Genomic DNA, 24,966 nt, shown 5'->3' with positions numbered 1-24,966 from the left:
GACAAGCCCAAGATGAAGAATTACTGAGGACAGGAAGAACCTATGTCCTTGATGACATTGTTAAAATGCTGAATCAATTTAAGAATATCCAGCTTCAGACTTCTTGCTAAGAAATTAAACCCTATGGCTTGAGTCATAATGCATTCAGTATTCTGTTTCTTGTGGTTTTTCTTAAGGTTAATAATTGTTTTTTATTTTTTTATTATTAGCTTCAGATATACAAAACAACATAATGATGAGACACTTACACACCTTACAAAGTGATAACCCTAACAAGTTTACTATCCATCTGCCACTGTACATAGCTATTATAATAGCTATGACTATTGCTATAATAGCATATATATATATATATGTATATACTATTCAATATTATATTTATATTAGTTTCAGATATACAATGCAGTGGTTAGGCATTTATATAATTTATGATGTGATCCCCCAGATAAGTCTATATCCACCTGACACCATACATAGTTTTACATTATTGACTATATTCTTCATACTGTATTTTACATCCCCGTGACTACTAATTTGTATTTCCTAATTCTTCCACCTTTCTCACCCATCCTCTCAATGGCGCTCCCATCTAGCAACCATCAGTTTGTTCTCTGTATCTATGAATCTATTTCTGTTTTGTTTGTTTGTTTATTTTGTTCGTTAGATTCCACATATAACTGAGATCATATGGTATTTGTCTTTCTCAGTCTGACTTATTTCACTCAGCATAATATTTTCTAGATCCATCCATCTTGTTGCAAATGGTAAGATTTCAATCAATTTTATGGCAGAGTAATACTCCACTGTATAAATGTACCACTTTTTCTTTACCTAAGCATCTATTGATGGGCATTTTGGTTGTTTCCATATCTTGGCTACTGTGAATAGTGCTGCAGTAAATACAGGGGTGCATATATTTTTTCAAATTAGTGTAGAGTACAGCAGAAATGGAATGGCTGGATCATAAGGTAGTTCTAGCTTTAATTTTTTGAGGCATCTCCATACTGTTTTCCATAATAGCTGTACCAGTTTGCAATCCCACCAACAGTGAAAAAGGGTTCCTTTTTATCCACATCCCCACCAACACTTGTTGTTTGTTGATTTATTGATATAACCATTCTGACAGGAGTGAGGTGGTATCTCATTGTGGTTTTTATTTGTATTTCCCTGATGATTAGTGATATTGAGCATCTTTTCATATGTCTATTGGCCATCTGTATGTCCTCTTTGGAGAAATGTCTATTCAGGTCCTCTGCCCAATTTTAAATTTAGATTGTTTGTTTTATTGGTGTTGATATATATGTATATATGTATATATGTATACATATATATGTATATATAAAATGGTGCCAAAAAATGTATACACATTTTAAGAAAGGAGAAAACTGTATTAAAATTATGCTGATGGTAACACTTTAAGCACCTTTTGCAATTGCAGAAGTCAAACATGACTTGAATTCATCTTTTGTTATTGGTATATATTGAATATTGCAATTTTAATACAGTTCAGGAGGATGTCTTTTCATTTTGTTAATGGTTTCCTTTGCTGTGAAAAAACTTTTTAGTTCGATGTAGTTCCATTTGTTTTTTATTTTGTTTTCCTTGCCAAAGGAGATATAGCAGTAAAAATATTACTAAGGATAATGTCTGAGAGTTTACGTTCTATATTTTCTCCTAGGAGTTTATGGTTTTGGGTCTTGCAATTAAATTTTTAATCTATTTTGAGTTTATTCTTGTATATGGTGTAAGAAGGTGGTCCAGTTTCATTTTTTTTGCACGTATCTGTCCAGTTTTACCATTTATTAAATACACTGTCTTTACCCCAGTGTAAATTCTTGCTTCATTTGTCATAGATTAAATGACCATATAGGCATGGATTTATTTCTGTGCTCTCTATTCTGTTCCATTGATCTATATGTCTGTTTTTATGCTAATACCATGCTATTTTTATTACTAGGGGCTTGTAGTATAATTTGATATCTGGTAGCTTGATACCTCCAGCTTTGTTCTTCTTTTTCAGGATTGCCATAGTTATTCACGGTCTTTTAAGGTTCCATATAAATTTTAGGATTATTTGCTCTAGTTCTGTGAAAAATGCGACTGATATTGTGACACAGATTGCATTGAATCTGTAGATCGCTTTGGGTTGTATGGACATTTTAACTATATTAATTTTTCTATCCATGAGCATGGTATATGTTTCCATTTATTTGTATCTTCTTTAATTTCTCCTTCAATGTCTTATAATTTTCTTAGTGCAGGTCTTTTACTTCCTTGGTTAAATTTATTTCTAAGTATTTTATTTTTTTGAAATGTGATTGTAAATGGGAATGTTTTCTTAATTTTTCTTTCTGATAGTTTGTTCGTGGTGTATAAAACTGCAAATTATTTCTGAATATTAATTTCATATCCTATTAAAACTCATTTGTGAGTTTTAATAGTTTTTGGTGGAATCTTTGGGGTTCTCCCTATATATTAGCATGTCATCTGAAAATAATGACAGTTATACTTCTTCCTTTCCCATTTGAATGCCTTTTATTTCTTTCTCTTGTCTGATTGTTGTGCCCGGAACTTCCAGTACTCTGTTAAATAAAAGTGGTGAAAGTGGGCATCCTTGACTTGTTCCTAATCTTAAGGAGAATGCTTTTAGTTTTTCCCCACTGAGTACGATATTAGCTGTGGGTTTGTCATATATGGCCTTTATTATATTGAGATATGTTCCCTCTAGTCCCACTGTGCTGAGAACTTTCATCATAAATGGATGCTGGATTTTGTCAAAGGCTTTTTTTTTTTTTTTTTTTTTTTTTTTTTATAGAAGTGGAGAAAGTGGGCAACCTTGTCTTGTTCCTGATCTCAGGGGGAATGGTTTTAGCTTTTCCCCATTGAGTATGATGTTAGCTGTGGGTTTGTCATATATGGCCTTTATTATGTCAAGATATGATCCCTCTATTCCCACTTTCTTAAGGGTTTTTATCATAAATGGCTGCTGGATTTTATCAAATGCTTTTTCTGCATCTATTGACATGATCATGTGATTTTTATTTTTCATTTTGTTAATGTGGTGTATCACATTAATTGATTTGCGGATGTTAAACCACCCCTGCATACCAGGGATGAATCCCACTTGATCATGGTGTATGATCTTTTTAATGTATTGCTGAATTCTGTTCGCTAATATTTTGTTGAGAATTTTTGCATCTATGTTCATTAGAGATATCAGCCTGTAGTTTTCTTTTTTTGTGGTGTCTTTGTCTGCTTTTGGGATCAGGGTGATAGCGCTTCGTAAAAAGTGTTTGGGAGTCTTCCTTCCTTCTGGATTTTTTGGAAGAGCTTGAGGAGAATAGGTGATAATTCTGTTTTGAACGTTTTGAAAAGTTCACCTGTAAAGCCATCTGGTCCAGGGCTTTTGTTTGTTGGGAGATTATTGATTACTGATTCAATTTCCCTGGTGGTAATCAGACTGTTCAGGCTTTCTGTTTCTTCTTGAGTTAGCCTTGGAAGGTTGTGCACCTCTAGAAAATTGTCAATTTCTTCCAGATTGTCAAATTTGTTGGCATATAGTTGCTCATAGTAATTTCTTACAATTTTTTGTATTTCTGTGGTGTCTGTTGTCACTTCTCCTCTTTCATTTCTGATTTTATTAATTTGGGTCCTCTCTCTCCTTTTTTTAATGAGTCTGGCTAAAGGTTTGTCAATTTTGTTTATCTTCTCTAAGAACCAACTCTTGGATTCATTGATCTTTTGTATTGTTTTTCTGGTTTCTATTTCATGTATTTCTGCTCTGATCCTTATTATCTCCTTCCTTGTGCTCCCTTTGGGCTTATTTTGCTGTTCTTTTTCCAGATCCCTTAAGTGTGAAGATAAACTGTCAATTAGTGATATTTCTTGTTTCTTTAGGTAGGCCTGCAGTGCTATGAACTTCCCTCTTAGGACTGCTTTCGCAGCATCCCATAGATTTTGGGTCATCGTGTTCTCATTCTCATTTGTCTCGAGATATCTTTTGATTTCTTCTTTGATCTGCTGCTTGACCCATTCATTATTTAGTAACATGTTATTCAGCCTCCATGAATTGGTGTGTCTTCCTGGTTTTTTTTCCCTGTAGTTCATTTCTAATTTCATAGCACTGTGGTCAGAGAACACAATTGGCATGATTTCAATTTTCCTAAATTTATCAAGGCTTGTTTTGTGTCCTAACATATGATCTATCTTGGAAAATGTTCCATGTGCACTTGAGAAGAACGTGTATTCTGCAGCATTGGGGTGAAATGCTCTGAAAATATCAATTAAATCCAACTGCTCCAAAGTATCATTTAAGGCTGTTGTTTCCATATTGATTTTCTGTCTGGAGGACCTGTCCCTTGTTGTCAGAGGTGTGTTGAAGTCCCTTACTATGATAGTGTTGCTGTTGATCTCTGTCTTTATGTCCATCAGTACCTGTTTTATATATTTAGGTGCTCCTATGTTAGGTGCATAGATGTTTACTAGGGTTATGTCCTCTTGTCGGATCCATTCCTTTATTATTATATAGTACCCATCTTTGTCTTTTAATAATTTCTTCATTTTAAAGTCTATTTTGTCAGATATGAGTATTGCAACTCCAGCTTTTTTTTCGCTTCCATTTGCATGAAATATGTTACTCCAACCCTTCACTTTCAGCCTGTGTGTGTCTTTTGATCTGAGATGAGTCTCTTGTATACAGCATATACAAGGGTCTTGCTTCCTTATTCGTTCAGCCACCCTATGTCTCTTGATTGGAGCATTTAATCCATTTACATTTAAAGTGATTATTGATAGGTACATAGTTATTGCCATTTTAAAATTTGTAGTAAATTGTTTTCATCTTTCTTCTATTTACAGAAGTCCTTTTAGTATTTCTTGCAATGCTGGCTTGGTTGTAATAAATTCTTTCAGTTTGTTCTTTTCTGGGCAGCTCTTTATCTCTCCATCAACTTTAAATGATAGCCTTGATGGATAAAGCAATCTAGGTTGTAGGCCTTTGTGTTCCATCACTTTGAGTATCTCCTGCCACTCCCTCCTGGCCTTCAATGTTTCTGTAGAAAAGTCATTTGATAGCCTTATGGGAGTTCCCTTGTACGTAACCTTCTGCCTTTCTCTTGCTGCTTTTAAGATTCTCTCTTTGTCTTTAAGCTTTGCCATTTTAACTATAATGTGTCTTGGTGTGAGCCTGTTTGGGTTTATCCTGGTTGGAAATCTCTGCACTTCCTGGGCTTGTATGTTGGTTTCCTTCATCAGGTTAGGGAAGTTTTCGGACATTATTACCTCAAATATGTTCTCAATCCCTTGCTTCCTCTCTTCGCCTTCTGGTATTCCTATGATGCGCATGTTGTTGCGCTTGATGTTATCCCAGAGGTCTCTTAATCCATCTTCATTGTTTTTTATTCTTTTTTCTTTCTGTTGTTCAGTTTGAGTGATCTCTGCTAACTTGTCTTCTAAGTCGCTGATTCGATCCTCTGCTTCATCTAACCTGCTGGTCATTCCTTCAAGTGAGTTCTTAATTTCGGTAATTGTGTTCTTTAGTTCTAGCTGGTTGTTCGTTAAGATTTCTACATCCTTTTTCAGTTCTAACTGGTTGTTCTTTATGATTTCTATAGCCTTCTTTATGTCTTCTCTAAGCTCCTTAAACATTCTTATCACCAGTGTTCTGAACTCTGTCTCTGACAGGTTGGTTACCTCTGCTTCATTTGGTTCCAGTTGTGGAGGTTTCTTCTGTTCTTTTATTTGGGACATGTTTCTTTGTCTCCCCATTCTGACTGACTCTCTGTGTTTGCTTTGATGTATTAGGAAGATCCCCTAGAGCTCCTAGTTCTTGCTAGTTTATCTTATGTAGTATGTGTCCTTTGTATTTGACTTGGACTACTTCGTTCTTCTCCTCTGCATGTGCTCCACAGGTGGTTCGTGTGTTTAGTATATTGTCCTGTTGAAGAAGAACTTTAATTGCTTTTTGCTTGTGAGTAGGTGGGTTTAACTCCTAGGCCGTCTAGTTGTGAAACTTGGCTCTTCCCACCGCAGGGTGTTCTGCTGGTTGAGGGTTGGCCACTTAAATGAGGTTTGACCTCTATGGGCTCTTGTGCCTTCAGAGAATTCCCTCTGGGTGTGTGACTTGTAGGTCAAACCTGGTAGTACTCTGGTTTGGTCCAGAGTTGGCTTCTGGATATGTTGAATCTTGTGCCTCTTAAGCTGGGCCCTGTTAGGGCAGTTTCAGCACAAATCAAGTTACCAAGTACAACAACAACAACAACAAGAAAGAAAACAAATCAAGAACATTCACATGTAAAATACAACCGACAATCCCCACTCAACATAGGCAAAGATATCAAAGAAATAAAGGCAGAACAAAGCAAATCACAACAAGCAGAAAAAAAAAAAAACACCAAGCGAAGCAAAACAGAAAGCAGCACCAGTTTTGGCTTAAGCCCACCAAGTAATCTCCAGGTTGTCCTCCGCTGTGCCAAAGAGTTCCCTGCCTATTGCGCAGACAGCGCTGGTCACCTGGTGCCCAGAGTAAATTTGGGAGTGTAGATTTAAATGCGAGGGGCTGAAGGGTCTGGATGACAGTTTTCAGAGAGACCGTGCAGTTTCTGTCCTTTCCTGCACAAATGCACGCTGAGAGTAGCTCCACCAGCCCTGTGCCCAGTACTCCTGAGTCTTAGGGCCCTCCTTCTGTGGGTGTGTGGGAGGGGGCGGGCGGGAGATCTCTAAGCTGCTGAAATCCGGGAGCTGCGTCTGCCGCTTACTCTGTCAAATGCTTTTTATGCATCTATTGATAGGACCATATAATTTTTATTTTTCATTTTGTTTATGTACTTTATCACATTAATTGATTTGTGGGTATTAAACCAACCTTGCATACCAGGAATGAATCCCACTTGATCATAGAGTATCATCTTTTTTATTTATTGCTAAATTTGGTTTGCTAATATTTTGTTGTAGATTTTTACATCTATGTTCATTATGAATATTGGCCTATTTGTTTGTTTGTTTTTGGTAATATCTTTGTCTGGTTTTGGAATCAGGGTAATGGTGGCCTCATAAAATGATCTTGGGAGCTTTCCCTCCTCTTGGATTTATTGGAATTGTCTGAGGAGAATAGGTGCTAATTCTTTTATGAACGTTTGGTAAAATTCCCCCATTAAGCCATCTGGTTCGGGACTTTTGTTTGTTAGGAACTTGTTGATTACTGATTTGATTTCATTGGCACTCGATTTTCTGTTTCTTCTAGATTCAGCCTTGGAAGATTGTATGCATCTATGAATTTATCCATTTAATCCAGAGGGTCCAATTTGTAGGTGTATAGTTGCTGTACTTCTGTGGTGTCCGTTGTCACTTCTGCTCTTTCATTTCTGATTTTATTTATTTGGGTCCTCCCTTTTTCTTGATGAGTCTACTTAAAGGTATGTCAATTTTGTTTACTTTTTCAGAAAATCAGCTCTTGGTTTCATTGATCTTTTGTATTTTTTTAAGTCTCTATTTCATTTATTTCTGCTCAGATTTTTATTATTTTTTTGTCTGTACTCACTTTGTACTTTGTTTGCTCTTCCGTCCCTCCCACCACAGTTCCCTTAGGTATAAAATTGAACTGTTTATTTTTCTTGTTTTTAGGTAGGCCTCCGTTGCTATGAATTTCCCTCTTAGGTCTGTGTCCCATAGATTTTGGGTTGTTGTGTTTTCAATTTTGTTTGTATTACAGTCTCTTTTGATTTCTTCCTTGATTTCATTGTTGTCCCATTCATTAGTAGTGTGTTATTTAACTGTGATATGTTTGTGTGTTTTTCAGTTTTTGTCTTGTAATTGATTTCTAGTTTCATACCATTGTTATCAGAGAAGATGCTTGATATGATTTCAATCTTTTTAAATTTATTGAGATTTGTTTTGTGGCCTAATTTGTGGTCTATCTTGGAAATGTCCCATGTGAACTTGAAAAGAATATATATTTTGCTGCTTTGGGATGCAATGCTCTAAAATAATCAAATCCATCTGGTCTACTATGTCAGTTAAGGCCACTGTCTCCATGTTGACTCTCTATCTGGAAGATCTGTACACCGGTGTCAGTGGGGTCTTAAAGTCCCCTACTATGATTGTGTTACTGTTGATGTCTCCCTCTATGTCGGTCAATATTGGTTTTTACATATTTAGGTGCTCCTATGTTGGGTGCATAAATGTTTACTAGGGTGATGTCCTCTTGTTGGTTTGGTCCTTCTTTGTCTCTTGTTATAGTCTTCGTTTTAAAATCTATTTTGTCTGATATAAGTATTGCTACCCCCACCTTTTTGTCTCATTTCCATTTGCGTAAGATATCATTTCCCATACTTTCAGTCTGTATGTGTCTTTTGATCTGAGGTGGGTCTCAGCATATACATGGGTCTTGTTTCCTTAATCATTCAGCTACCCTATGTCTTTTGATTGAAGCATTTAATCCATTTACATTTAAAGTGATTATTGATAGGTACATAGCCATTGCCATTTTAATATTTGTATTTCTGGTCTGTGCTAGTTTGTTTTCTCCTTTCTTCTGCTTAAAGAAGCACTTTTAACATTTCCTATAATACTGGCTTGGTGGTAATGAATTCCTTTAGCTTTTTCTTTTCTGGGAAACTCTTTAACTCTTCTTCCATTTTAAATTATATCCTTGCTGGGTAGAACAGTCTTGGTTGTAGGCCCTTGTTTTTTCATTACTTTGAATATTTCCTGTCACTCTTTTCTGGCATGCAAAGTTTCTATTGAGAAATCAGCTGACAGGCTATGGGAGTTCCCTTGTAGGTAACTAGTTGTCTTTCTCTTGCTGCTTTTAGGATTCTCTCTTTGTCTTTAACTTTTGCCATTTTAATTATGATGTATCTTGGTGTGGCCCTGTTTGGGTTCATCTTGTTTGGGACTCTCTGAGCTTCCTGGGCTTGTATGTCTATTTCTTTTGCCCCATTAGGAAAGTTTTCAGTCATTATTTCTTCAATCTTCTCGATCTTCTCCTTCTCTTCTCCTTCTGGTACTCCTATGATGCAAATATTGTTATGCTTGATACTGTCCCACAGGTCCCATAAAATATCTTTTTTTAAAATTCTTTTTTCTTTTTGTTGTTCTGATTGGGTGTTTTATGACACCTTGACTGCTAAATTGCTGATTTGATCCTCTCCTTCATCTAATCTCCTGTTGATTACTTCTAGTGTATTCTTCATTTCAGGCATTGTATTCTTTACTTCCGACTGGTTCTTTTTTATGATTTCTTTGTCCTTTTTTGTGTGTGTGTGCTTACTATCTCTTTGTTGGAATTCTCATTAAATTCCTTAAGCATTCTTATAACCAATATTTTAAACTCTGTCTCTAGTAGGTTGATTACATCCATTTAATTTAGTTCTATTTCTGGAGGTTTCTCCTGTTCTTTTATTTGGGACATGTTTCTTTGTTTTGTCATTCTGGCTGCCTCTCTGTGTTTGCCTCTATGTATTATGTAGATTTCCTATATCTCTCAGTCTTTGCTGGATGGTCTTATATAGTATGTAATCAGTGTGATCTAATGGCACACTCACCCCGATCTCTTGTGCATGTATTCCAGGAGTGTCCCTTGAGTGTGTTGTGAGTGTTTTCCTATTGTATTTGAAACTTGATTGCTTTTGGTGCAGCAGAGGGTGGGATGGACTCCCAGGCTGAGTGACTTTGAGCATTGGCTATGCCCACAGTGTACGAACTGCTGTATGGGGGGTTGACCTCTCAGAGGAGGATTTGCCCCTGTAGGCTCTTGTGCCTGTTCAGACCATTCTTTGGCTGTGCTGCTTGTGGGGCTGACCAGGTCATGCTCTTAAGCTGGCCTCTGGGAGTGTTGTTTCTGGTGTCCCTTGGGAGGGGCTCCCATGCAAGCCAATTCCAGCCCTGCCTGTGACTGGCCAGTGGCTACCTGATAGGAGTTACAAAGCTATATGTAATTGGCTGCTTTCTGTATTGGTCCTAGAGCAGTCTAGCAAAAGGCCGAAGGCCCCCTAGGCCTATTGCTACCTGCCAATTGCACACAGGCTCAGATGTTGAAAGAGCCTACTTAGGGGCATGGGCTGGGCTGGTTGACCTGGTGCTGAGAGTGCCTTTGGCAATGCACTGGGTGGGACGGGGTCCTACGGAGTCATGAGGCATGGCTGGTGGTTTTTACAAGGTTAATGAAGATTCAGTTCCTGTGCCAGTTCCTGGCCTATGAACACTTTGCAAATCGCCCTGAAAACACTGCAGCCAGCCACCACTTGCTTGGGCTCCCAGATCCCTGAGAGATGCCCAGGAGAGGCTGTGGCACAAGTTGTGGCTCACTACCAATCACCAAAACTTCCCTGGACACCTGTGGGCCATCCATTGCTATAAAAGTCCTCCATGGATTGTGGGGTGGGGCCAACTGCTTAGGTGTTGAGAGTGCCCCGGGCAATGCAGTACTAGGTGTGCAGGTACTAGTACCTGTGTTCCTTGGGGACACAGGGTGCATGAGCGCATTTTACCAGACCAATGCTGTCTCAGATTTGGTCCTTTGGGGGAGGGTTCAACATAAAAAAGAAGCTGCCCTCCTGTAGGCTACACATGAGGCAGCTTCCACATAAAGAAAATGGCTGCTGTCCCTCCAGCCTTAACTCCGAAGCCACACCACTCAGTTTTTCCCCATACGTCTCTGGCTCCTCTCAAGTTGCTGCCCCTCCACCAGAGACCACGTGAGTGTTTGTAAGTGAGTGAGTCTGTGTGCAGGTCCTTTAAAAGGGCATCTGGGTTTACAGCCACCTTCTATCTCACTGGGATGGGCAGTGAAAATCCTCACTGATTTTCACTGCCAGATGTGGGAACTTCTTTTCCTGGCACAGGACCCCAGAGTTGGGGAGGCTTTCTGGGGATTGGACCCCTCTTTCAGAGCAAACTCTGCCACTGAAGTGTTCCTCCCGATGTTCAACCACTTTCTGTGGGTTTGGGGTCAACCTGGAAATTGCCATATACCAGAAGCAATGTGTGACATGGAGTGTTGTCATGATGGAGGATGATTTATGGGACACTTTAAAATACATATTCTCTCAACTGTAGCTCACACCCAACTGACTGCACTGAACAAGTTGAAACTTGTCACACACTGTTACTGAGGCTGGACGCACCACTTCTTATATTGAAGATCCCTGTCTTTCTGTTGGATGTCACTCAGCAGTAGCATTTACTATAGTTTTGGATCACAATGGAAAGACTCTGTGTCACACGTTGTTTCCGGTATGGAAATTTCTGCCAGATAAAAACATTGTGGTGTGTGTCATCCACCTTATTCACCAGATCTGGCACTGTGCGACTTCTTCCCCAAAGTTAAAATGATTCAGGACGTCGGGGCAGCCATGACATCGCAACTAAGAACACTCAGGAAAGAGGACTTCCAGAACTGCTTCAGAAAGTGGCAAGAACAATGGAATAAGTGTGTTTCAAGTGAGGGGGACTATTTTCAGGGATATTAATGGCAATGTATCTTTTACTGTAATAGTTTTTTATTTTTAATTTAAACATTCACTGTAGTTTTTGATCACACGTCATAAATATGATCATTCTACATGCATGTTTCTGCTACTTGATTTTTTCCCCACATAATGTGTTTAGAAGATTGTTTAGTTCTACATATATAGATCTACCTTATCGGCATAGCATTTAATAGTATAGATCTATCAAAATTTATTTAATTATTCCATTATTAATGAAAATTTGTTGCTTCCAATTTCTGCATATTACATAAAATCCCACAATTAATGTATATGCTTCTTTCTACCAATGTGCAAGTATTTCTATAGTGTAGACACCAAGATATAGAATGACTGGGTAGATAGACAGACACATTTAGAAATTTGCCAGACTATACCAAACAACCTCTAATTAGGTAGTAACAATTAATAGAAGTTAAACCCATTCAACTGCTTTCTTTGACTTTACTTATCTTCTCAGATTCCAGTAAGGGGACTTCTCAGATTCTAGTAAGGGGACTTTCAACTGGTCAGAACAATGTGTTGATCTGGTTTGTTTCCTATTACCCTCTATTCCCATCTGTGGGGCAGTGTGGTAGCTGAGTGGGAAGAGCACAGGTTTCACAGCCTGCCAAACTGTCCTGGCATCTACTGGCTGTGTGACCATGAGAGTGGTAACAGACTCCTCTGGGTTTTTATTTCCTTATATGTGAAACTGGATGAGAAGAATTCCAGGTTATTAAGGTAGTAGATAATACTTAATCAACCTCTTCCCCTTCCGACCTTCTTTTCTCTTCCTCCATCCTTTCCTGTTTTTCTTCAGTCCTCAGAGTTCTATGGAAAACTTATTGCATTTATATGCTACATAAAGACTGGTGCAGTGAGTCTAAAATAAAGGTGAGCACTGATCTTCTGTAGAGAATTTCATCCTCTGTGACAGTTTGGGTGGATGTGCCAAATTCATCTCTGAATCAGGCCAACATTCTGAGAAAATCCTGTCCATTGTAAGTCCCCAATTAATAACTGTTGAACAGATGAATTTGTTCTGCCTTAACTATAGCAGTTCCAGGATAAGACTCTCTTGGGGATTGAGGATTTCCAAAAAATAAAAACAAAACCAACCCCTGCTTGCCATTTTGACGATAAGATTATTGAGGTGTTATTTTAATCTAGGGATGCAAACTTCTCAACAAAACAGAAGAAAATTTCTGACATCAGTACTAAGAAAAAGAGGAGTAAAGTTCCAAAGGTTCCTTTGTAATGCCAAGGAAGAAGAAGTGCAGTGAAAACATAATGACATTTGTAGAGAGGTCAGATTTAGGAATCAAACTGACTAATGGGACTCCTGAAGAAAAGTAGACAGTCCTTCAGAAATGCAAGAATAGAATACTCTCAGTGTTGGGTGCCATACTAAGACCAAGTGAAATGGGTCTGGATAAAAGGATAACTTTATAGCTCTTAACAGCTCTGTAGAAATTGCAGCTGGTCCACGGAAGCATTATATTCAGGCAGATGGAATGCACAGATTCTTCATGAAAAATATCATGACATAAAGAAAAATTCAACAACATATCAGCTAGGTGAGGAATGCTTGGGTAAAGGTTGAAATTTTTAGCCTGAAAATTTATGGAAAACTCCCTGCTGGGATTTTAATAACCTACATATTAAAAATTTATACTTCCACCCAAAATAAATTTTTTAGCATAGATTAAAAAAAAACAAAGGTATGAAAACTTGTCTTAAAAACAAACAACCTCATAGTGTAAATTGGAATTGAGCTTATAATTTGAAAAGCAACTAAAGTCAATTAAACATTTATTTTAGTAAATACTGATAATAATAAGTATTATTATAACATAATGATACATTAATACAAACATAATTTATATAACAGACACATAATAAATAATAAAGTATATAGTTATATCATAGATATATATGACACATACTATGAACATAAAGGAAATAAAAAACAAAATAATACAATTTAATAACTTATGAAATGCTTTCTCTATACCAGGCCCTGTTTTAAGTGTTAAATAGGTAGGTGCTCATAAGTTTATATGAGGAAACCAGGACTTAGAAAGGTTGTTAGCTTCCCCAAGGTCATGCATTTAGTAAAGGGAGAATTTGGAATTTTAACGAAGGTGATGTGAATCCACACTTTTAAATTTTAAATGTGAGCTTGTCCTGGGCACATGACGCATGCCAGACATGAAGCTAACCATTCGTCAAAGATGTTACAGTGCCTCGTTGGGGAGACACACATAAACACACACAACTCCAATACTAGGTAGACTAGGTAATGCACCAAACAGAAACTCTGGTGGCAAACGACAGAAACAAACTGTCTGATGTAAGCAGTAAAGGACGACACTGTAAGGATGTTGATAATATCACAGAATCACTGGAAAGACTGTAACTAGCATTAGAAAGTGAGCTGAGACCAAGTGAGACTATCTGAAAGTCAGATGCTCATCACAGAATCTTACTTAACCAGATATAACAACGTTTAATATTGAAAGAAGAAAAGAGCTGAAAATGCAAGGAAAGTTGTAGTTTCTTAAACACATAGTATCCAGTGTTAACATCACTGAATATGTTTTAAAAGTTTCTTAACTGCGTGGTATGAATGAGAATAAAAAGGAATTGTAAGGGCCTGGTTGATTGTCACTTGAGGATGTTAAGAGGTAACATTTGGGATGTCTTATTCTCATGGAGCTGTCAGCGTCTTCTGGATTTGGGAAAAATGTAAAGTACAGGATAGGTGTAGGACCATCATAGTCTCCCAAAAGTATAAATCTCCCTGACTTCACAAACTGCCTTACAAATGACTCCCAATCTTGATAAAAATAAGTCATAAACCAAATCGTGATCTTTTTGGAAAACGAATTATTTGTTTTTTACAGAGATTATTATGGCACTAGGACATAGGCACATAAGACTAGTATCAGCTCATGAAACTTTAGAAGATGACCCAGGCAGAATGATGACATCGGGTAAATGATTCTCTTCCTGACTTTGAGTCTCTGCCACTCTGGCCATCATGCATATTTTATGGATCTGCCAACAACACCTTCCTCCTTTTTCAAAGAGTATAAAGATTAAATTCACCTCTCCTTTTTTGAGCACACACAGATGGCTTATCTGCTTTAGGGTTTATGTTTTCAAGTCCCTACTTGCAACCTCTCAGAACTTATCTAAAAATAATCACTAAGCTGCAAATCCAGACTTTTCAGATCAGGAAATATTCTCTGATTTATGAACTGTACATGTTGGATGTAACTGACAAAGCCTCATCACTCATCACAGGCTATTCCTCCCCAGCTCACTTCTCTCTTCCCCTCTCCCTGTGCGTGGCTCAGAAATCCATTTAAGATGAGATTACAACAACATACCCTCATTAACCTTGGCAGCCAGGCAGCCAGGACTGGCCTTCGGCCCCTTACACCAGCCAGTGAGCTCCAATGCCTGGCTGTATTAATTGACATGTCGTTCTTCTGAACACAAAGCTGTGGCCTGAATTGCTTTTGGTGAAATTCCATTCTGGGCAAACACCTGGATTCTCTCCACTGATTAGACTTGTGCAGACATTTGTCTATCTGCTGAGAATTATTCTTCAAATGCTGGAAGACAACAAGGTAACTCCAAATCCAAAATGAAAAATGAGATATGGTTTGCATGCTACAAAGTGAAAAGGCCTTACTATTTCTCATACCTATGGATCTCTAATCAGAATAACTGAGTTTCCTCCTTCCCTTTCTCTTCTGCTTGACTTCCTATTGTTTCAAAGTTTCCAGATCAAGAATATAAGCAACTCAACTTAGAACTTCCTGCTCCTCGTAGGAAGAGAAAAAAAATCCACTTGCTTCTCTAGTGGTAAGAGGAGGTGACGAACCTCCCAAGGAAATTATCGGGTACATTTCCCTGGCTCAAGAAAGAGCAGAACTAGAAGACAGGTCTTCTGACTTTGAATCTATTGCATATGGCTGGAGTTGCAAATCTACAGCAGCCAGATGGGTAATATAAAAAGGGAGGTACACCATATTTGTCTTACAATGGCATCTGAGGCCAAAATAGTTACTGCTTACTGGATATTCTATGTGCTTCCTTATATTTCCCAGGCTCCCTTGCAGTTAGGCTAGGACCATGTGACTAGTTCTGACCAATGGGCTGTGCATGAAAGCTGTCGTATCACTTTTGGGTCAAGGTTGTTAATAGCTGGTGAACCACCTCTATTTTCTTCTTCCTTGGCTGTGGTGACTTTGGAGGTCATGTCCTCCATGTAAGAGGGAGATGGCTCCTGATCTACATTGTACATCATGCAAGATAGAAAGAAATCTTTATTGTTGGGTCACTGAGATTTCAAGTTTTGCCCAGAGTGGCAGCTAATGTTAATTTCCCAAATGAGCATCTTAAGTTGTATATTTGAACACAGACATACTTCATTTATTAAACATACAGACATGTTCCTCATTGTCCTAATGAAATGCACTGTCTTAAAAAAACTAATATTTGCAAACCATATATTGAATAAGGGTTTAATATCCCAAATATATAAAGAACTCATACAACTCAATAGCAGAAATACCCCCAAAAAATCTGATTACAAAATGGACAAGAAATTAACTAGACATTTTTCCAAAGATCCAAATGGCCAACAGGTATATGAAAAGATGCTTAACTTAACTAGCTATAAGGGAAATGCAAATCAAAACCACAATGAGATACCACTTCACACCTGTTAGGATGACTGTCATCAGTAAGACAAGAAGTAGCAAGCCTTGGGGAGGCAGTGAAGAAAAGGAAACCCCCGTCCTCTGCTGATGGGAATGTATAGCAGCCACCATGGAAAACAGTAAGGAGGTGCCTCAAAAAATTAAAACTACAACAACCATGTGATCTAGCAATTCCACTTCTGGGTATATATCCAAAAAATAAAAACAGGATATCTAAGAGATATCGACACTCCTGTGTTCATTGCAGCATTGTTCACAATAGTCAAGATATGGAAATAACCTCAGTGTCCATCAGTGGATGAATGGATAAAGAAGATGTGGTACATATATACAATGGAACATTGTTCAGTCATGAGAAAGAAGGAAATCCTGCCATTTGTGACAACAAGGATGGCCCTGTGGGCATTAAGCTAAGAGAGATAAATCAGATAGAGAAAGATGAACACTGTTTGGTTTCATTTATATGTGGAATCTAAAAAAACTAAACTCGCTAAAATAGAGTAGAATGGTGGGCAGTAGGGGCTGAGGGGCGGGGGGAATTGGGGAGATGTTGTTTAATGGTACAAACTTACAGCTAGCAGATAAGTAAGTCCTGGAGATCTCATGTACATCATGGTGGTTATTGTCCACAGTACTGTATTACAAACTTCAAAGTTGGTAAGAGACTGGATCTTAAATGCTCTCACCGCAAAAAGGAAATGATAATTATATCATGTGACAGAGGTGTTATCCATACGGTCGTGATCATATTGCAATAAGTATGTGTCAAATCAGCACATTGTACATCTTAAACTTACACAGTGTTATATGTTAGTTATATCTCAATTTAAAACACAATAATGAAACTAATAGTGATAGTGGGTAATACTGATTTTGTTATCACAAAGCTACTTTATGATCCTCAGTTTAAAAAATGAGGAAACTGAGGCAGAAAGAAGTTAAATAACTTGCCCACATCACACAGCAAATAGAAGGGTTGGCAGATTTGGCAAATAAAAATACATGGGACATACTTATACTAAAAGCTATTCAATGTTTATCTGAAATGCAGGTTTAATTGGGTTTCCTGTATTTTATCTGTCAACCCCGAGTAGGAGGGGCTGCAAGAACTTGAGCCCAGACAGTGTGACTCCCGAGTCCATAAGCTTAATCACATGCTGCTCCGCATCTCAGGCTATTTTCAGTTTTCCAGTTTTATTTAAAACGTGGGTAAAAAGAAATATTTCATTTTCCTCTCCACTTTATTTTTGACAGCAAACAGATATAAGTGGAGCGAGCACAGTGATGAACGGCCAATGTATTGGAGCAGCCACGTCAGACACACAAGACTACGGTGAGTTTGAGACCATATGCTGTACCTGAAGAGAGCAGTTTCTAATAAGTATTGTAGATTGTTGCCATGTGGGAATGTAGGCTTCTTCTAAAAGAAAGAAGAAATTCAGATTTTGGGGGGTGAAATTTTCCCATTTTAAGATGTTAGCAACTCAATTAAAATAATTATAACCCTGCCTGGGCCCACACAGTTCAAGCCAAAAAGAACAGGTCTGTGGCTGGAATCAACCTGTGGGTCAGCGGGCTGTGACCTCTGCATGTGCACGAAGGATCTTCCTAGGCCACTGCTGCATTTGTCTGTCGGGTGCTAGAAAGCCACACCTTCCACACAGCCTTCTTCCTATGGAGGAGCGAGGCTTAGGACTACAGTCTAAAACTTGAAATCGTTATTAGGTGTATATTCAATTTCACTCAACATCTGCTGGGACATGGCATCGTGTGAAGCCCGGCAATACTGCAGACGCGAGACGTTCCAGTTGCTCTCATCCCTCCTAAATTTCATAAGTAATAACCTGACGACTAAGTAGAACCCCAGGGCACACTGGGGGTAAGCCATTAAGACAGACCTAACATGAAGTGTATTTGAACAAGGAGAGGAGTCTGGCTGAATCAATCTGGGAAGATTTCATTAAGAAGGTGACACTTGAGAAAGACCATGGATAGGCAGGATTTCAGTAAACTTTGGAAAGAGAGTTGAAGGGAAAGGGAACAGCATAAACAAGAGCATAGACTTAAGAAAGTTTTCAGTTTGGCTGGAGCAGAAAATGCTCTTAGAAGTTGGAATGAGATCAGGTTGGAAAAGTGGGTTGAGGACCAGGCAAAGGAGGATTAGAAACAAACTAGTACATGGTTGTAGTGTATCTCAACACTTTATATCAGCCTTGTACTTTATATAGTCCAAAGCCTTCACTGTTACTTTGTCAGTTTGCCCACATGGGTACCATAGCTGCTCTACAGCTGAGAAAACTGAGTCAGAGACATTAACTAGTTTTCTCAAAGGTAACAAATCAAAGAGAAAGGTAAGGTCAGCACACAGATCTTCTAAATTGGTGGTTGGCCAGCTTTCTGTTACGGGCCCAATAGTAAATACTTTCAGCTTCGTGAGGGATACTGTCTCCATTGCAACTGCTAACTCTGCCATTGCTGGGTGAAAGCAGCCACAGACAACATATGGACAGATGGGTGTGGCTGTGTTTCAATAAAACATAACTTACAAATGCAGCAGGCAGCAGGCTGGATATGGCCATGGCTGTCATTTGCTGACACCTGGTTTGAAATTTTTTCATAACATGGTTTTATAGGTACTTTGGGAATTTGTCGGCTTTGTTCACTGCTATATGGCCTGTGCCTAGAACAGGGCCTGAAATACAACAAGGGTTTCATGCTTGTTTACTGACTGAAGGAAGCCACATTCCCTGAGACTTAACGTACACATCAAGAACCTGGTTTAACTCCTAGGCATCTACCCCGAGAAATCCAAAACTCCAATTCAAAAAATCTGTATGTACTCCTATGTTTATTGCAGCACTTTACACAATAGCCAAGATATGGAAACAACCGAAATGCCCATCGGTAGATGACTGGATTAAGAAGCTGTGGTACATTTATACAATGGAGTATTACGCAGCCATAAAGAAAAAAGAAATCTTATCATTTGCAACAACATGGATGGATCTAGAGAACATTATGTTAAGTGAAATAAGTCAGAAAGAGAAAGACAAGTACCATATGATCTCACTTATATGCGGAATCTAAAGAAAAGAATATGTGTATGAACTAATCAGAAACAGTTTTGGGGACACAAAAAACCGAGAGTTGTTAGATGGGCGGGGGGGAGGGGGCTAGGGATGGGGGGAAGGGTGAAGGGATTGGGGGGCGGCTGGTGACCACAGGATGGCCTCAGGGATTTTTGAGAATTACTTTGGGGAACTTATTCAATAGTGTTTGGGGATTTTGTTGGGTGTCCGATGGAAATGTGTCCTGTTTGGGAGACCACCTCAGGGATGCTGTGGATGCCTGGTCATGGCATTGTACACCAGAGGCTGGACATTAATGAATGCCAACTATAATTTTATGTGTGTAATGTGATGGCTCGGTGTGAGGTCGGGGTGGTGGTGGATGGGGGGAGGGGGGTTCACGGTGTGAGGGATGTAAAAATAAAATAAAATAAAACTATTAAAAAAAAAAAGAACCTGGTTTAACACATTTGGCCTGGAGATCGTCTTTTCTGCTACCTTCTGCCTGCAGCCATATTTAACGGCACCAAGTCCTACTGATACTACTTTTTAAATATCTCTCCACATCCATTGCCACCACCATCATCTCTTGCCTGAACTATTTTTCAACAGAGTCTTAGTCTCCACACATATGCACTCTGGTCACCATCTAATTCAGTCTCAACATGGAAGCCCAATCTGAACAACAGGCACACCCTGCTTAAAATTCAATGGAATCCCACCTTATTTGGAAGAGAAGCTAAGCTGTTAGTCTGAAGAGTCCACTCATAATCCAGAGGCCTCTGATAACTCTAGAATCTCATCTGTGACACCCCCTGTATCCTTTTCACTCCATTCACTGTGCTCTCTTTTCAGATGACATGAGGCTCTTTACTGCCATCGGGAGGTCCTTCGCACAGTTTCCCCTTCTCCGTCCCCCTTGCCTCCATTTATCTAATTCAAAGCTCTCTCAGATATATTATTGATAAACATCTTCTCCCATTCAGTAGGCTGTCTTTTTGTTTTATTGATGGTTTCCATGCTGTGAAAAAACTTTTTAGTTTGATGTAATCCCATATGTTTATTTTTTGTTTTACTTCCCTTGCCCAAAGGGATATATCTGCAAAAATATTATTCAGGGTAACATCTGCAACTTTACTCCCTATATTTTCTTCTATGGTTTTGGGTCTTACATTTAAGTCTTTAATCCATTTTGAATTTGTTCTCGTATATGGCATAAGGAGGTGGTCCAGTTTCCTTTTTTTTTTTTTTTTATGTGTCAGTCCAGTTTTCCCAGTTTGGGAATATAATCAATAATGTTGTAAAGATTTTGTAGCGTGTCAGATGGGCACAAGTCTTGTTAGGAAGACCACTTCATGGACGGTGTAGATGTCTGACCACTGCGCTGTACACCTGACGCTGAAGCTGAAAAATATTATATGCCAACTATAATTTAATATATGTATATATATACATATATACATATATATATATATATAGTCACGGGATATGGAGTATAGCACAGGCAATAGAGTCAGTGGATTTGTAATAGATATATATGATGTCAGAGAGGTAGTAGATTGGGGGAGCGGGGTTATCATTTTGGTAGGGGTGAAATGTCTATTACATTGTTTTGTACACCTGAAACTAATAATAAAAAAGAAACACATGGCAAAATTTCAAAGGGTTTGAGAATTAGGCATATTAAGTTAATTTCCTAAATATGATGATTGTATTATGGTTCCTTAGGAGAATATCCTTGTTTGTAGGAAGTACACAATAAAGTACTCAACGTGAAAAAAAAACAACACAGAAAAAAGATCTGTCAGTGTTCAAAGCTCAGCTTCCTCACTCTCTAAACCAGGTCAGACAGCCTGCCTGCTCTCTCACAACATCACAGACCTTACTACGTTTGTAATCAAGCAATGCACTATCTGATTCATTGTTTAACGCCCATCTTCCTGCTGCTTCTGTTCATCATTAAATAACCAAGACCCAGCATCGTGTCTTCCATGTAGTAGGTACTCAAACGTAGTCGTTGAATGAAAGCATAACATCACAGCATCAGTTTTGGAAAGGATCTTAGAAGCTTATCTAGTTGAATCTTGTGCCCACTGCAACATTCTCAACAATTTAAGTGGATTGAAAAGGTGCTGAGAATGTTCCTTGGCTTCTGCAATCGAAAGCAGCCCTATTTTGTTTATTTGCTGCGCTCTAACAGGTACCTTTATGAAAAATGCTAATCACAATCCTCAGAAGTGTTCAGGATCATGGCAGATATGGATGTCTTCCCTGTGGTCTGATTTCCTCCCTCCATTTCTACTTGTCATAGTTTTTCAATTTTTCTATAGTTACCAGGTATCACTCATATGATGAGTAAAAGTCTTCTAAAGTTATCTTGAACTTATATGTTGCCTTTGCTTCCAACCACAGTGATGCTTACTAAAAATTATTTATGTCTAGTTATGAAATATTTCAAGCATAAAAAAACAGAATGCAAAATGAAACTGTATCTACAGCTGAAGACTGGTGCTTTAAAAATACCTGGGTTTTTGTTTACCCTTAAGTAATAAAGGAACAGAAGTTGTTATAGTCAATTCCATTTTACAGATGGATTCATAAGCAAAGAGAGTTTAGATGACATTTCTGTGGTGATAGAGTTAGGAAAGGGAAGGAACTGGGATTATATTCCCCACTATTCAAGTGCCCACAGCCTGTCTCACCTTCTATTCTCCCCAATTCCCTGATACACATAGAGTAGCTCTAATTTTCTGTTTACAATATTGCTGAAAAGTGGTAAAAGTCTTCTTGAGGGCGTAATATAAAACGACTTTGAATGGAAACCAACCTTTTCTCTTGAGATGTCATCAAATATAATGATTCTTTGGAAGAAGTCACTATTATCTCCATCTGACAAATGGAAAACCGGAAACAGAAGCAGGGTGTATGGCTTTCTCTGGACATTCATGTGAAGCCTGCATTTCAAGAGACTTGCTGGCCAGTTGGACTTTTGCTGCTGCCTTGGTGTTTGGTTGTATATAAAAGGAAAATTTCAATCTGAGATTTTAAATTTCAGATATTAATATTACCTTAAAGGAACTAAATAATAAATAAAGGGAATGTCCTTCGTTGGCCATCTGAATAGTAACCTTTATTCCCTTACTATGAGGGCCAGCTTCTGAAATGCTAGTTAGGGTATTTTGCAACCCTGTGTGAGGTGCTGAGAAGTCAAGACAGGCCTAAGAGTGTGCGAGAAACTTGCTGACGACAAGTGGTTAAGTACAGCTACTTTGAAACACACAATCCCCCTCACTGGGGGATGTATTATTAACTCTACCTAAACCCACGAGTGCCACCTATTGGAAAAATATATTTTAATCAAAACAAAGTTTCAGGCTTGAAGTCTAAATTATTGGAAAATATCTCCCTCGATGTCAATTTCCCTGCCAAAGAAAAACAAAGTTAAGCCAGCTCACTGAAGGAAACTTAGGTGAGCTCTAGGTATTTTGTTTGGGAAAAAGGGCTTTCATTTTTCAACTTAATAGCAAAGAAAATATTAAATACTAATGAAATATGAGACCAACAAATACCACAATTCAGGAATGGGCTTTTCTGCTAGTTGTCGCATTACCACCCTCAATGGGGGCTGAGTATCCTGGGGTGTAAGCATACATGGCTCTTCTCATTGGAAAGAGGGGCTTTGTTTTTTGAGCTCTGTTATGGAAGGACCCAGAAATCTGGAAAAGAGGCAGTAATTACCACAGGAGACCTTATCTACCTTTTTACAGACAGGAAAGAATGCGTTTTCTTTTTCTTCCCTCCGACTAATCAAGAACACAATTTATTTGGTTACAAATTATAAAATGTCCCTTCTCACCCTCCACCCCACTCTCCCCTACCACTGAAGTACTTTTAACACTGATGTGAAATCTGTACAAACATCCTTCAGGGGTTAAAATGATATAAAAAAGATAAGCAACAGATAGGAAACTATGTATATATAATATGTGTGTGTGAATTAAAAGAATAAGAATGAGGAGGGGAGAGAGGAGGAGGGAAAATCTGGCAAATGGCATAAACATTTTTCCCAAAAGAAATAAAAAACAAAACAACCCAAACAAAAATCTGTTAATGGAAGTTACTAAACGTAAAAGAGAAAATGGTAAAAAGGAAGGATTTTGCTTTCCATTTTATGTTTTTGTACTTAAAACTTTTTCTACTACTATACCTACTTTATTTTTGTTAATTTAAGAAAAGATGCCAAGGCAAAACAATCTACGCTGCGAAAATTCCAGATCAAGATTGCCCTTGGAGGTGGGTAGTGCCAAGCAGGGGCCAAGGAGACATCTGGGAGGTCATGATGTTTTTCGTGATCTGGGAGCTGGTACCAGTCACAAAGGTGGGTTCAGTTTGTGAAAATTCATCAAGTTGTCTATGTCTGATTTGTACACTTTCCTGCAAGTGTGTTCAGCAGGAATAAAAGTTTAAAAAATGATGCCAATTGGCCGGCCCGGTGGCTCAGGCGGTTAGAGCTCTATGCTCCTAACTCCGAAGGCTGCCCGTTCGATTCCCACATGGGCCAGTGGGCACTCAACCACAAGGCTGCCAGTTCAATCCCTCGAGACCCGCAACGGATGGTGGGCTGTGCCCCCTGCAACTAGAAAACACGGCAACTGGACCTGGAGCAGAGCTGCGCCCTCCACAACTAAGATTGAAAGGACAACTTGAAGCTGAACGGCACCCTCCACAACTAAGATTGAAAGGACAACAACTTGACTTGGAAAAAAAGTCCTGGAAGTACACACTGTTCCCCAATAAAGTCCTGTTTCCCTTCCCCAATAAAAATTAAAAAAAAAATATATGTGAAACAATTAAAAAAAAACAGATGCCAAGAGGAATTGTTGGGTAGTAAGATTATAGACTGTTTGTTTCCTTTCTAGTTACCTGTATGAACCTAATAAATGTTATCAAAATCAATGAAAATAAACTCAATTTTGATTTTTTTTCTAAATGTATGTTTCAAATACATCTGTTTACGCATTGTTGTCATCAGTGGAGTTAGAAAAATTCAGCACCATCTGGGCTGAAAATTTCTTTCACACAAGTAGGTGTTGTCTTCTGGAGAGGCCTCAGCAACACATGGCTAGTGAGTCTGGTCTCACACGTCCTGGCAGACAAGCATGGCGGGGCCCTCTGCACATAGGCTCAGGCTTCCCATAACCAATGCAAAAGCTTCTGCACTCTTTAGTGGGAGGCTGTTCAGCGACCAGCAGCACAGTAACCACACTTTGAATCAGACAAATACTCCTCTCCCTCCCTGGCCAGGGAGCCGCAATCGCTCCCTGTCTGCAGGAATCCACCAGTTCAGATTACCTGTTTACCAGTGAACGTTTGATGGGCTTGCAGATATTCTGGCAGATAAGTTTTCAAATGACTATGTCTGCCATGCCCTTTATTTGGAACAGCCATGGTATACCCCTGCAGCTGGCAAACAAATGCCTGTATTTCCTATCAGCTTCTGATAAGCCTGAGGAACACTGAAGACTCAGGTAGGGTTACAGGGAGTCGTGTGCTTGACAAACATCACACTACCACCCGTTTTTTGTTGTTGTTGTTTTTTTTGTTTGCCTTCATGGTATTATCAACTGTGCGAAATGTACAGGTCAGAACTCCAATCCTATTCCACTCAGATGACAGATAAAGTCTGTGTGAAAC

This window comes from Rhinolophus hipposideros, assembly GCF_964194185.1.
Source record: "Rhinolophus hipposideros genome assembly, chromosome: 14".
Taxonomy (NCBI): Eukaryota; Metazoa; Chordata; class Mammalia; order Chiroptera; family Rhinolophidae; genus Rhinolophus; species Rhinolophus hipposideros.
The sequence above is the reverse complement of the archived record's forward strand: the minus strand, read 5'-3'. Positions refer to the sequence as shown.